Here is a 15,540-nt window from a genome sequence, read left to right on the forward strand (position 1 = left end):
AGCCATATTGACTATGGCTCATTAGCTGTTCCGACTCTATGATCCAGACGAGTCTTCTGTGGATAATTTTCTCAAGAATTTTGCTGAGGCAGCTTGAGAGAGATATGGGTCTATAGCTATTCGGGTTGGATGGATCTTTTCCAGGTTTCAGGAATGCCAAAACTGTACAGTGATGCCAAGAAGCTGGAAAAACATTTTCTAAAAATATGCGATTGTAAAGGACCAGGAGGCAGCGCAAAGCTTTGTCATCAAGATGTTGTAGCATGACATAATAAATCCCATCTGGCCCGGCAGCACCATTGCGGGCAGTTTTAATGACATGTAAAAGTTCAGAATATTGCAGAGGTTTGTTATATGGGAGAAGACGGGCAGTTTGAAAATGAATAGCATGCTTTTCTTCAGTGTTTTTAATTCTTTGGAATGAGGTAGGATAGGCTGTTGCTGCTGAAATTTCGGCAAAAGTATTTCCCAAAGCATTAGCTATATCTACTGGATTAGAGAGATCTTTCCCATTCCAAGAGAGGATTGGAGAAGGTATGGTAGGAAACTTACCAGACAGCTGTCTAATTTTTTTCCATATTATTTTGGAATCAGTATTTCTGTGAAAACTAGAGGCAAAACGGATCCAGGATTCTTTCTTTGCTTGCTTTTGTATGAAGCGTGCTTTTGCCCTTAACTTCTTATAGTTAATAAGATTGACTGTGCTCGGACATTGCCGAAACAAATTCCAAGCTTTATTTTTTGCTCTCTTTGCTGTGGTGCATTTGTCATTCCACCAGTAATTATGATGCTTTCGGCCCGGGGGATTTGATAGTGGTATTGTATTTTTAGCCACATTTAGAAGATGCGACGTGATGTAATCTGTGGCATCATCAATATGTTGGAGGCGGATTTTTTCCTCATCAAGGTCGATTGACGATTGAAATTTTGCCCAGTCTGCTCGGACAAATTTCCACTTTCTGCACGGTTCAATTGAAGGAGTCTTTGCTATCAGAAAGTTGCATACTATTGGAAAGTGGTCACTGCCCATGGGATCATTTATTACATTCCACTCTATGGTTGGGACTAGTACTGGTGAACAAATTGTGAGGTCTATTGCTGATGTGTGTCCTGCTGGGAGCTGTACGTGTGTCGGTGCACCAGTATTGAGTATACTGAAATTTAGTGCCTCTAAAAAGCTTTCAATTAGTCGGCCACGTCTATCCAATTTGGGAGAACCCCATAATGGGTGGTGCCCGTTAAAGTCCCCTAATATACAGAGAGGTGGAGGTATCTGTATAAACAGGTCTTCAAGATCTCTTAAAGAGTAAGAACGGTTTGGTGGTAGGTAGATTGAGATAAGTGTTATTGCACTATGGAGAGTTATGCGAACAGCAACAGCTTCTATTTCAGTTTGGATTGGGATATGTCTAGTTGGGATCTTCGAGTTTACTAGGATTGCTACCCCACCATGGGCAGCATTAGCGGTATTTCGATCTCTTCGATAAAGGCAATAGTTCTTTATCGAAGGAGAAATTTGTGAGGTCAGGTAAGTTTCCTGTAGACAGAAGGCAGCTGGAGAATATCGGTTAATTAAGTATTGAATATCGTCGGTGTTGCAACGAAAACCTCTGCAATTCCATTGTAAGATACTGTGGTTCATTTAGGTTTAGTTGAGGATGATTCATCAGACTGTTTTTTGTTTGAGCACTTTTTCCGGTCTTTTTTTGGGAAGCTGGGGCGCCCAGTATCCATAGTGTCATTTGCATGAAGTTCTAGTATGGGTTCCTCAAGATCTGAGTGTACATCTACTTCCATACTATTGGTGGATGATTCAGGTTTCTTGTTGTCTTTGGTAGTTTTTAATTTTTCTTTATCATGCGAGACTGTCCGAGTATCAGTTGGGATGCTGATTGGAGTGTTGGTCGATTCACTGGTTTTAGTTTGATGTGTGTCTTTTCCTGAATTAGATAGTGTATTTTTAACCCAATTAGCCATAGATGTGCTAGGGGGTATTGATACATCTGTTTGTACTGCTGTTGAAATAAAGCTTCGAGTGCGAGACGCATATGAACGACTGGGCATGGTCAACATAACCTGTCTGCGTGCCTCAGGGTATGTGACTTTGTGTTCAATTTTATACTTTTGAATTTTCTTCCCTGTTTTCCACATTTCACAGGATTTTGAAAATGCTGGGTGACTTTCTTTGCAGTTAGGGCAAATGGGACTTGATGCTGAACAGTCTGCTTGTGTATGTTCCTTGGAACCACAAATAGGACAAATAGCTTCTCCTCTGCATGCTTGTTGGGAATGTCCATATTTTTGGCATTTAAAACAACGAATCGGGTTAGGAATATAAGCCCGAATTCGGCAGTTTAAATAGCCAGCTTTTACTGAGGATGGCAAATCTGGGGTACTGAAGGTTAAAATGATTGACCTAGTTGGGACGAGATTTCCATCTTTTTTGGTCATTATGCGTTTGGCGTTGGTTACTTTTTGATTACTCAGTTCTTTAACTAATTCCTCTTCCGATATTGTAAGTAGGTCCCATTCGGTTATAACGCCTTTCGAGGAATTTAAGGTGTTGTGTGGAGTAATAGATACTGGCAGGCCACCGAATGTAGTTGTTTTGAGCAGCCACTCGGAATGTTTGGAGTTGGCTGTTTCAATTAATAGGTCTCCAGATTGCAGTCGTTTAACCATTTTTGGTGTTCCAGCAATCGATTCCAGAAATCTTTGGATGACGAATGGTGATAATTTGCCTACAGGTTGGTTGGAGAGAGAGTGTATGACCAGAAAGTTTGGCATTTCATTGCACTGAACTTCTCTTCGGAGCCTTTTTGCTTGGTTCACGTCTTCATCATTAGGTTTGTCTAGCCTTGAGTTTGAAGGCTCTAGAGGTGGATATTCATTTTTATCCATCGTTGCTCCTTTTAGCCCTGGGGGATAACTTTTCCCCCAGATTACCGGCCCCGCCACGGGGAGGCAGGAGCTGTGCCGCTCGGAGGCCAAGCGGTTGAAGTGTTAGTTGGTTAATAGAACAAGAAATATAGGAAAAAGAAAGGTGTGTTTCCTTTCTGTGTTCTAACTTGTGGTTTTCAAGTATAGAACTAGTTATAAAAGAAAGGCTTTTGGTAGAAACGTAGGAACTTAAAAGGAAATAACTTCAATCACTTTAGAAGAGCGCTCTATATATCACCAGAATATCGCTTGGCCTCGAAATACGCTTGGCACCCGGGGCCACTGGCACATGCATTTTCCCTGGAGTATTGGTGTATAGTCTTGATGAGAGTCTTTCCACTTGTTGTTGAGTGGCAGATTAGCCAACTTAGCAGCAATATGAATAACGATCCACTAGTTTGTTTCCTGGAATTGCCATAGGCCCCAGGACTCAGCAGAAGTGTATATTTCTCCAAAGTTCTGATAAGGTAGGCAAAGAGGTGGATTGTTTCTTTTAAAACTGGATGGGTGATGTTCATGATGTTTTTTAGTGCTTGAAATGCACTTAAACAATCTGAGAAAATGATGCTGTTATTAATACCAGAAGACTCAATGAAATTCAGTGCAACCTGAATTGCCATTAGTTTGGCAGAGAATATACTGAACTCACATGACAATTTATAGGCTAATGTGATGTTTGGGAAAACTGTGGTGATTCCAACGTGAGTATCGTTCTTTGATCCATCAGTACGTATTACGACAAAGTTGGGAAACTGGTTTACTAATGCATGGTATAATTGCAAGAAATTTTCTCTATGTAATGTTGATTTATTCCATTTATGAATGTATAAATTGCATGAAGGTGGAGTGATGCTCCAAGGAGATAGGGGTAGTGGAAAGATGTGCGACATTGTCTAAGGTTAGATTGAGTTCTTCTGAAAGGTGTTTTATTCGCATATCCAAAGGACGGTTAGCAGTAGGGCGATTTTGGTATAACCTGTTGTGCTGGGGTGTGAAAAGTTGTTGTTGGTTTAGGGATTTATTAAGTGCATCAGCAGCTACGGCCATAGTGCACCATACATATGGTAAATATTTATGATATTTCCTGTCAGATAGAGATAACTGCAAAAAATAGTACCAGCAAGTTAGATTTTAACTAGTGAAAGGAGGTGGTATACATTAATCATTTTGAGAAAGGTAAAAATGCTTGAGACATTTGTTTTATTGCCTAAAAGTGAAGTAAGTATAAGAGGGTCTTATGCTGTGACTGAAATAAACAGATTCTGGCATTCTCTTGCATACGATTTACTGACAGCACTATGCTGCAGTGATGACACTCAGGGGGATCTCCCCTCTTAATAGGTAACTATGAGTGATATTTGTGTGACCTATTCGTAGGCACACCAATAATACCTGCTGTTTTCGAGAAGGTTAGTATATTCAGGTTAGTATATTATAGGTTAATATATTAATAATGGTTAATATATTTTAATTAATAACTATTATATTTAATTATATATTCCTATATGATTTAGGAAGGTAAACAGTTTTTTCTTATTAGGATCATCACCAAGAATCTGTAATAATGTTAAAGGTGACTGTGCATTGGTAATTGATTTAAATGTGCTCGAGCAGATATTAAAAAGGTGAGGGCAGTCCACTAATAAATGATGAACAGTTAGTTGTACCTGACATGTGCATTGTGGGGTGCTGTTACTCATTAAGAGATACAGGTGAGTGAAGTGAGTATGCCCAATCCTTAGCCTTGCTAGAATTACTTCTTCTCACCTGCTTTTCCGGAAACTGGAGAGCTACAGCTTCGGGTCTGGTTTTATTCGGAAAAGTTTGTTTCCCAGATAACCTCTCTAGATTGTTGAACAGTTCTTATTACATGCTTTACAGATAATGTGTTTGTAATCAGTATATGGAACTTGAAAGGTCTGTGAAATAGTAGTATCTGGTTGCTTGATTGCAAGATCTGTTCTTTCATTTCCTGCTATTCCACAATGCCCTGGGATCCAGCAGAATGTCACAGTTTGGTTCAACTTGCTGCAAGTATGTAGTTTAGAATATATTTCTTTTGTTATGGGGTGAGGGTAATTGGTATTACTACTTAGAGCAGAGACAGCACTGAGTGAGTCAGTGTATATTAATGCAGGCATAATTAAAAGTTCAATAATCTGATCCAGAGCCAAGTTTATAGCATAAAGCTCAGCAGTGAAGGTAGTGCATTCTATTGGTAATGAGACAAAAGTGGTGAATGAAGGGAAGACTGGTGAAGCACCTACTTGTGTTTTTGATCCATCTGCATAGATTTTACAGGCCTGTGAGTTAGAAGTAGAGTGAGCTTCATGTAACTGTGAGATATTGGAGGATGACAAGGTGTTCTTTCCCCACTGTTGGAAATAGTCATCATAAATTGCAGGAATATTTGTCCAAGATGGATCAGGAGGTGTCTCAATATTTCCTGAAATATATTGCCGATTTCTATATTCCATGATTGAGCTAATTCTCTAAGTGGAGCAGTCCAGTTTTCATTTGGTTTACTATTGTAAAATGACTCCCATTCAGTATTGTACAGACATCTCCAATTAGGATGACAAGACAGACTGTGAATTTTTGCGGCATATGAGAGAAGTAATGTTCTCCTGCCATTATGTAAAGCAGGAGAACATTACTTCTCGCAGGAAAGTTTGTGGGCTTCGGTAACGGCTCTGAACTGAAGACGTTCTGAAAGCCCCTATAGAAACTCTCAGAGGACTGTGCTGAATGGTGTTTAATCTCTCTAAAATACTTTTCCTTACAGAGTCATACACTTGAGAGCCATAGCATGATGATCAAGTGCAAGCTCTAGCGTTGATGTGGGCCACTGAGAGCTTGATGGGCCCCTCAATTTAGATCCTTCGAGGGCATCCACCCAGTCCTTCAAGCTCTCATAGAGGCCCATAAACAACGCTGAGTTGTCGCCTCATTTCCTCACACTCCTTACATCGCGCACACATGATATGTCATGTCCCGTACTTGATTGCTCCACAAACCTCAAGCAAGCAGTGCATTTTAACAGGCTGTAATTCAGAGGGCAACTGCCCCCCCCTCAGTTCTCCCCTGAGCCACAGCACTCCATTTAGCTTGAGCCTTTTGCTTTGCTGCTCTGGTCTGAGCCATGATTTCGATTCAATTTCAATAAAATTTGAATTTCAGTACAAAGATTATAACCCTAAACTTGTACACCAATGCAGTTTTAACACTATATATATATTTTTTTCAGTATCAACTATTATCTTCGAGTTTCTTTATATAACTTCCGTATCAGTTATGTATTAATTAATTATGTTACATCTATAAAATCTAAGTCGTTATATGTATTTAGTTAAAAAGTACAATTTAATTGACAATGAAGTTCAACAAGATTAATAAATTTACTGATTAATTGTTAATATTATATACTACAATATATTACGCTAACGCTATCTAGTTGGAGATATAACGTTGTATCGTATAACAATGGTGGCTAGTTACGAACGGTAAATCTACGGACACTTAAGTATTAATTAACTTTCAAAATCTCGCTGTCTCAATTCAGAATAAACCAAGGATCTTGCCTAGGTCTATAAGCTACTTATTGAAAATAATTTAATATAACAATTAGTCAATAAAGCGGCTAAATATAGCTAAAAAATTTTCCATTCACCAGCTCTGCAAAATTTGTAAAACACGTGGATTGGATACCCTTACCGATACTATGTAATAACTTACAAAATCTCTAAGTTAAAATTTAAACTAAGTATCGCAACAAGGAATATAAAGCTACTCTATAAAATAAGTTAATATGCCGATTTAAGATAATAAAACAGAAAAAACTTCTCTATTTTCCAGCCGTATAAACTTCGCCTGAACAAGGCTACTCTCATTCCCACTACTGTCAAAATAAATTAGAACAACTACAAGTGTCCTCTAACTTAGTATGAATTGAATTAGAAATAACAAGAGTTGTTGGCAATCCTCAATTTTCAACAGCAGATTCCTGTTTTATGATTCAAAAGAGGGTGATCCTTATGAGAGGGGTTCTGAATTGCTCTGATTGAGCTGAGAAAATCAGTACAAACTAAATATTTTGCGATGGGTGAAGAGTCAAATTTTCTTGTGCTAACTGTATTGCATATAGTTCCACTGAAAAGTTGCTGTACTCAGGTGGAAGAGAACCTGATATGCTAGCAAAGGGAAACACTGCTGCTGCACCAACAGTTAAATGAGATTTGGAAGACGTTGTTTCTGTAGGTAGTTGAACAGAGTTGGAGAGCCAGAGTTTAATCGTCAGATTATGGTTATCTAGGAATGTTTCAATTAATTTGCCTCTCCTATCCACAGTGGAAGATCCCCATAATAGATGGTGACAAGTGAAATCACCGAGTAAACAGACAGGAGGTGGCAGTTGTGTTAAAAGGTTGTTAAGTTCAGTCTGGAAACAAGGATAAGGTTGGGCGTCCTGTGTCCATGGTATCATTGGCATGTAATTCTAGGTCTGTGTCTTCATCCTCTGACTGAACCTCCATTTCCATGTTGCTATAGCGTGGTTTCACTGTCTTCTGGTTTTCAACACTAACAGATTTTGTTTTTTCGGGCGAGGTTGAAATGGCATCAGTTGGGATACTGATTGGCGTGTTGCTGGTTTCATTAACTGTATATTTTTATTGCACGTTAGCAGAGTTTTGGCCCATGTGGCAAAGGAAATGTTTGGTTCTATGGAGACATCTGTTTAAGTTGCAGCTGACTGGATTTTTTTTGCCTGTTTTCAAAAGATCACATGCTTTAGAAAATGCAGGATGGCTTCCTTTACAGTTTGGGCAAGTAGGAGTGGAAGATGTATAGTATCCTTGGGGATGCTCCTTAGAGCCAGAAATAGAACACACAGCATCACCTTGGTGATGCTGTGTGTTCTATTTCTATTTCTGGCTCTGTTTGTGTTCACCACAAACGGCTACACTTAAAGCAGCAAATGGGATTTGGGATGTAGGGCTGAACCTTGAAGTTTAAATAATCTCTTAACAGAAGATGGAAGAGTCCGAGTACTAAATATCAAAATGATGGACTAGTTGGTAGTAGGTTACCATCATTTTTGGTCATTATTCTCCATGCATTAGTCTCTTTTTGTTCCCTGAGTTTTTGTATTATCTCTTCTTCAGACATGGAGAGCAAGTCCCATTCGCTGATAATGCCTCTAGAGGTGTTCAGAGGGTTATGGGATGTAACTGACACTGGAATACTGTTAATTTTAACAGCTTCTCTGAATGAGTTGTCATAGAAGTTTCAATTAGGTCTCCAGATTGGAGATGTTTAACCATTTCAGGAGAGCCAAAAACCGATTCTAAACATTTCTGTATAAGAAAAGGCGATAGTTTGCCAACAGGTTGCGTGGATAATGAGTGCATTATAAGAAATGCTGGCACGTCTTTATTCTGATTTTTCGTCCCTAGTCGCTTCGGATGATTGGAGTCGTAATCAATGTCAGGAATTTCTGATTTTGAGCTCGAGGGCTCTAAAGGTGGATAGTTACTTATATCCACGATGGCTCCTTTTGGCCCTGATGGTTTGTTTTTACCACCCAGTTTTCCGGCCCCTCCACAGGGAGGCAGGAGCAATGCCTGGTGTGAGCAAGTGCAAAGTGGTAATGTATTAGTAATAGAACTATCAGAAAAAGAAAGGTGGCTTTCCTTTCTTGACCTGTACAAGTACTTTTGTATCAATAGCTGTTATTAAATAAATATATTACTTAACGAGAGGAACATAAAAGAACTATAGATCGCTTTTAGGAAATCACACTTAAGGCACAGAGAAATCAAATCGCTTGGCACCCAGGGCTGGCTGATTGGTGAGCAGCAGAAAACACATTTATCTGTGATCTGATTTGCTTCAAGACAGGGTGGAGTGGCGTGGATGAATTTTTTAATGCTGTTATTGCACTGAAAGAGTCAGAATAGATCACTGTTTGCTTATAAAATAGATGAGTCATGTGATCTAGAGCTATCTTTATCGCAAACAGTTCAGCAGTATAGACACTGCATTCCTTCAGAAGAGACAGAACTAGACAGAAAAGATATTGACCCACGTCTAAATTCGAGAATTGTGTTAACTGTAACAACATTATCCCAATTGGCTTGTTTTCATTAGGTATGTTGTGATAAAAAGTAAGGCTCAAATAAGTATGGCCAGATAGGATGAAAGGGGAGGCCTCATATTTTTGCTGCATAGTTGAGTAGCAAGATTTTCTTCTGAAGATGGAGTGGACGTTTGTGTGCCTCTATATATAGACTCTGAACACGGGATATTCTGAATGCTCCTAAAGCAGTCCTAAGAGCACTGTGATGGATAGTGTCTAGCCAAATTAGCACACTTTCCTAGCAGAGTCATAGATTGGAGCTCTGTAATCCAAGTGAGATTGGATTTGGATTTGGTTTGGATTTTGGTGCATTAGCAACTAAGGCTATAATGCGCCAATGCGAGATCGGATTAATACCCGATATAGCCGAAGCAGTGTATCAGTCAGCACCCCATGTGGATGAAGATAATACTCTGAGGATATTTAATTTTTTCAAGCAAATGGTTCTCAGTTATGTGATATGTTGTAAGAAGTATAATTTATTGTCAAGGATTAGGCCAAGAAATCTGATACTATTTGATAGAGGAATGGTGAGATTTTTAATTTGTAATTCAGGCTGCCTTGGAGAAAGCTCTGAATAAACAAAGGAAGCCTGCCTTGTAATCGAAAGGTGTGAAGATCTCGTAAAATACTGAAACACCACGTTGTATCAAAGGCCTTTTCTAAATCCAAACTTACCATAACTAGGTGGTCGTTTCTGACAAAAGCATTTCTGATGTTTGATTCTTCTTTAGTCATCATATCTAATGCAGATCTATTTTGCTGAAAACCATACTGATTTTTATGTAAGATGTTATGTGACTCTAGAAACCAGCTGAGGCACTTCAGAACCATTTTCTCCAGTATTTTCCCAAAACAACTATTTAAGAAAATTGGATGATAATTAACTGGATTAGAGAGGACTTTTCCTGGTTTAGGGATGGCTAACACAAGTGAATGTCTCCAAGAGAGAGGATAATGATGCTCCTGAAAAATTCTATTAAAAAATATTAGAAGAGTTTGTAAAGTCACATCATTCAAGTATTTTATCATAATATAAAAAATACCATCAGGGCCAGCTGCACTATTGGGTGCTCTCTTAAGAGATTCCTTTAATTCGGGTATTGTAAAAGGCTGGTTATATGGAAGAGAGCAACTAGTGTTGAAACTTAACAAAGGATAACAAAGGATATCTGCCATTCAGATGTTGGATTTTCCTCCAGACTAATCTAGTATCGGTGTTTTTTGTGATAGTGGAAGCGAACTGTATCCAGGAATCCTTTTTGGCTTTCCTTCTTATTTGTCTCGCTTTAGCATTAATTTTCTTGTAAATGATAAGTTTAATAGTAGTGGTATGCTTGAAGAAAATATTCCAAGCTTTATTCTTTTCTTTTTTTTTGCCCTATTACATTCATCATTCCACCAGTAGTTTTTGCCCCTGCGTGGATGAGTCGATGACTGAGGAACAGCTTTATCAGCTGGTATCTGTTTAGTGATATGGTCAGTAGCTTCGTCTATTGACTTATTCTGAATGAAGTTTTATTTAAACCTGCACTTAAGGAAAATTTTATTGCCTTTGTAAATTTCCAACTTTGGCGAGTTTCGGGATAGGGGAGGTAGTTTGAAATTTACAAGTAATTGGAAGATGATCGCTGTTGTCGGGATTATCCAATACTGCCCAATTTATACTTTGGTGAGCAGGAGAGCAGATAGTTAGATCTATGACAGAAGTATTTCCTGTGGGAAAATGTACATAAATATGTGCACCAGTGTTCAGCAGAGTTAGACTGTGTGTGTGTTTGTGTCCATTAATGTTTCTATTAGATGCCCTTTTATCCATATGAAGACTTCCCCATAATGAGAGGTGTCCATTAAAGTCACCCATCATACATATAGGAGATGGTATCTGGGCAAGGAGCTCATCAAAGTCTCTAACTAAATACGTTTGGTTCAGTGGAAGATAAATAGAAACAAGAAATAAAATTATTACAAGTTCTAATCTAACAGCAACAACTTCTAAATTAGTTTTTAAGGGGATTTGCCTAGATGGATTAGTAACGGATACTAAGACTGCTACACCTGCACGGGCTGCACTTGCTGCATTTCTGTCACACCTGTACAAAATATATTTCTTTATTGAGGGAGTCACTTGCGGATTTAAATATTGTTTCCCATAAACAAATGCCTGCTGGATTGAAATCTCGGATTAGGTCATAAAGTTCATCTGTATTAGTGCATAGTCCTCAAAGTTCCATTGTAAAAATTCAATTTTGCATAACAAAAAACACACATCCTCCTAACTTTCTTGTTGTTTGCGTTGAGTTTTGTCATTAGAACGGAAAGGGAAACGTGAAAAGCCAATATGTGGTAACACTCGTGTACAATATTTAACAAATCCATAACTACTTCTTCCCAAAAGCTTCTTATTTTTATTTGTTTTCGCGTAGCACTCTTGCATACCACGTACAAATTGACAACTGATATTCTTAGTATATATTCAATCACTAATTTCTGGTACAACTTTAGCCCCGTTCTTAGTGTTGTGGCATACGAACCCATTTGATCCGACAGATCAATGCCTGCCTTTCCCTTATTAAAAGCTAGAATAGGACCTTTACTTGTAGAGGGTCCATCAACCATTTTTGGGGCATGCTTCTTTGTTAGTAGTCTCAAATCTCGAGCATCTCGCCACTTTAGAACAATAATTCCATTTTTTTTTCCCTTGGCGATCATCTCCCCTTTATTCAGCTTTGATTACATGACTTCTTTGGGCATGAATTTTTTATTCACTTGTAATGTACCAACAGCGTGAGTTTTTTTATGAAGAAACAATAATGCCAGATGGTAGCTGGTATAAAAGTTGTCGATGTACAAGGTGCGGCCTTCATTTAGAAGTCCTTGCGATAACTCTTCGCAGACCTTTGCAGCTAAACCTATGGATTTTATATAATTTTCAGATTTACCTGAATCAGGTATATCCTTCAGTGGAATATAACTTGAACAGCATGATTCCATACCTGTGAGCTTTATTTGATATATACTGTTGGAATATCAGCCTGCCCCTCCAAGGAATAAGTGTTTTGTCAATGACGAAATCTTCGCCAGGGAAAAACATTTTATGATATTTCAGCTGCAAAACATCTATCAGGTGTTGTATCTTACTGAGCCTGTCCCCTGGAATAGTGGTTTCATAGTCTGAAAAGTGAATGAGGCGCAACAACAATTCAAATCTGTTGCGAGACAATTTTTGTAACTAAATTATTTTTATAGATAGGTTTGGTTAACCAGTAAGATGCAATACTGCCCAATCTTACTAGTCCCATCCACATAAGAAGCCCGAAAAACTTTCTCATCTCATTGGAAGTTGTTTAAACCCACTCTTTTAGACGACTCTGCCGCGAAGCACGGGTACTCTGAATTTTCAGTTTGGCATATCTGTTTGTTTTTTATTACAATAAGATTTATTACTATTTTACAACACACTTGTACAAACTTGCGGAAAAACACAACACAACACAATAATAATGGGGATAATACAGTGCGTTAATGAACTTGTTTTCACAGATCCCCCTTGCAATTTGGACAAACTGAAGATATTGCATTACAATCTGTTTGAACTTGAGATCCACATTTTGGGCATACATTGTTTCCTCAACATGTTGTTTGAAAGTGTCCAAATTTTTGGCATTTATAACAGCGAACTGGATTTGGAATATAGGGCCAGATATGGAAATTCAGATAACCAGCTTGAACAGTATTTAGTAAGTTTGGCGTATCGAAAGTGAGTATTATACTATGGGTTGGAATGAGATTTCCATCCCTACGATTCAGAATTATCCTAGCTTGTACAACCTTTTGATCTTTCATTTCTTGCACATCTTCTGTTACATTCAATAGATCCCATTCAGAGATAACACCTTTGGAACTATTTGGGGTTGTGTGGGGAGAGATTTTAACAGGAATTCCCTCAAAAGTTGTAAGCTTTAACAACAATTCAGAATGTGTAGACTGTGTCGTTTCAACTAGTAAATCCCTTGACTGTAACCTTTTGACCATTATAGGTGAATCGGCAACATTTTCTAGGAATCTGTGTATCCTAAACAGAGAGAGTTTACTCACAGGTTGACTAGTTAACAAATGGATAATAAGAAAAGTTGGATACTCTGGTTGGTCAATGTCTTTTTTTAAGCGCTTACTTTGCACATTACCTTGATCAGAATTGTACCGATCTTTTGTATTTGAGCTCGAAGGCTCTAATGCTGGATAGTTTTCTTTATCCATGTCAGCTCCTTTTCACCCTGGGGGAGTGATTTTCCCCCTAGGTTACTGGCCCCACCACAGGGAGGCAGGAGCAGTGCCGCTTGTGGCCAACCGCAGGAGTTAGTATGGTTAGTAAACTAATAAATAGTAAAGAAAAAGTTACTTCCCTTTTCCTGGCTTTTTGTATACTTTTAAAAAGTAAAGCTAATTAACAAAAGGACTTATAAAACGAAGTACAACAAGGAAAAACTCAGTCACTCTAGAAAAATTGCTCTAGGAAGTCGCAGATTGCTTGGTCGCAGAAAAGGGCCTGTATAAATTGGGAAATAATCAATATATCTATGAGTGTCAATGCACAAAGTTGTTTGACATTTGATGCCTGCAGAATATTCTTTCCCCATTGGAAGAGGTAAGTATTACAAGTTGGTAGAGAAGCAGGAGTCCATGGTGGTTGGCACAAGTTATTACTTGTTGTATAAAATGAATGGAAATATTCCAAACTGGCATCAGTTCAAGAATGCGAAGACCAGCTGGTTTTACTATGCTAGGTTTATTTCTGTAGAGGTTTTCTAGTGGGGTATTGAATAGGTATGACTGAATGGGATGTGAGGAAAAACTTTGTATTTTGATAGCATATTCAGTAACAATGTTTACCTATGTAATGTTCTAATTTTGTTTGTCAGCTTACTCTGGATTAGACCACAATGGCTGAAATTTGTTTTTCATTGTTTAGGCTAAATTTGAACAAGAAACATTATCAGGCTTATTTTCCATATGCTAGATTCTGATTAATAAAAGAATTTTCACATAACAAAAGAAATATATATTTTACTTAAATGGAAATGAACAGGTAATACAATTGCAAAGCAATGGCATTAGCATTACACAGTGGTTTTCAACCATGGTGTAGCAGCACCTTAGGGTGCTGCAAAAACATTCCAGGGGTGCCACATAATTTTGGATTAAGCTAATTAAAACTTATTAGTATTTTTTTTTTAATTTATTTATATTTATTTCATTATAAAAAGGTGTAAGGTATCTTTTTAATTTTGTGGCATTCTATAATTGATGTCTATTTTATGCCTCTATATAAAGAATAAAATTATTATTATATATATAATTTGTTTATAATTATATTATTGTAATAACTATCATTTAACATATTTTTTAATAAATATATAAATTCAGAGAGAGAGAGAGAGAAAATCAGATCTAAGAGGCAGAAAATTGAGTAGGGGTGCCACAAAATAAAATAAATTACTTAGGGGTGCTGTTATTAAAAAAAAAAAAAAAAAAAGTCGAAAACCATTGGTGTTACATTAGTCATTAAACTATCATTAAAATAACATATCATTAAAATAATATTAAATTTGCTTAAACTAATGCAAAAATTAATAATTAATATATACATATTTCCCCCCCCCCCCTTTTTACTTTCTTTAGAGATGGGATGTTGGATGGGAACTGGTGTGTAGGGGTGGGATAAGGAATCTCAACTGGGCTTAAAAGCTTCCCAAAGAATGACAAAACATATGCTGAGAATTTGATAAGAATCTGACTAATTTCTTGAATAATTGATCCTAAAACCTTTAGTAACTAAGAGAATACTTCTGAAAACTGTGTTCTAACCTTTCCTTATCAAGTAATATCCTTATCAATACATAATAAAAAAAATAATTAGAAATTTTATGGGCTCAAAAAATAATATTCCCTCTACTCTTCACCTGAGATTGACCTCAACTACAGCATTACAAACATAGAACTAATAAAAGTGCAAATTTCTCCACAACTTTCTCAGGGAATTTGTGTTTAGGTGAGAAATGTAAGAAAGATCCTCTCTCCACTGTGAAATGAGAGAAATGGAAATGATATTTTAATAACAAAAATTCATGCTTCATTCATCAGACAAACTTTTTCTTACCATTAAAACATTGTGCCATGTTTACCATGGATGGATGGACATTTTATCTTGCTTTTTTTTTTTTACTACTAAATGTTTTAAAAATTTGCTTTTTATTTCAATTAATTCAACAACTAGATTACAGCAATTTATATACTGATAGTTGTGCAGTTTAAAAGAGTAGGATTTCATGTTTCAAATCTTTGTAAAAAATTATATTTACAATATCAGTTTGTGCAGTAAGTGGAGTATGCACTATTTTAGACACAGTTGCTTTAGTTTATTAACAGAACAGCCATTTCATATTTCAGGTTAATGCCCATTA

General features: G+C 37.3%; 1 protein-coding gene across 7 annotated transcripts in view; it reads right to left on the reverse strand.

The window, feature by feature from the left end:
• Nucleotides 1-15,540, reverse strand: part of LOC150085455 (uncharacterized) — a 1,845,429-nt gene that overhangs the window by 871,464 nt on the left and 958,425 nt on the right. The gene's annotated exons all lie outside the window — the stretch shown is intronic.

The sequence above is a fragment of the Mastigoproctus giganteus genome, chromosome 5, assembly GCF_048544385.1.
Source record: "Mastigoproctus giganteus isolate SK-2022 chromosome 5, ASM4854438v1, whole genome shotgun sequence".
NCBI lineage: Eukaryota > Metazoa > Arthropoda > Arachnida > Uropygi > Thelyphonidae > Mastigoproctus > Mastigoproctus giganteus.